Below are 486 nucleotides of genomic sequence, written 5' to 3' on the forward strand. Positions count from 1 at the left end.
CTTGCTTTCTCATGTGTATTTTATTTCATTTTTACTTGGTATCTTTCCCCCTTTAATTCTGTTTGTTTCTATCACAGCTGCCTTCTCTGTGAGAAGATAGATGACTGGATAAACCCTGCACCAGAGCTCATTATTTTTTGTTGTAAACATCTGCTGAATGGGCCTTTTGTGTTAAGTGCTGCTAACATGAAATCTTTTGCTTAAGCATGGTGTTGGCTCCTTAAAATTAAAATAACACATTTTTTAAAGATGCCAGCTCCCCTTATTCTGCTGGTCCTCTGATTAAAAAGAGGAGAGGATAAATACTTTTCTGATACAGCCCCCCCTTTTTAAAAGTGTCCATTCTTTGAATTCAGCATTGCACATTCTGCTTATGCAATTTCCAGTCATACCTTATTTTAAATTTTTACAGAAACAGAAACAGAAACCTTTATTGGCATGCTGCATAAATAACATAAAAACACAATAAAATACTGGGGAAAGATT

Source organism: Pogona vitticeps, chromosome 1 (assembly GCF_051106095.1).
Source record: "Pogona vitticeps strain Pit_001003342236 chromosome 1, PviZW2.1, whole genome shotgun sequence".
NCBI classification, from domain to species: Eukaryota; Metazoa; Chordata; class Lepidosauria; order Squamata; family Agamidae; genus Pogona; species Pogona vitticeps.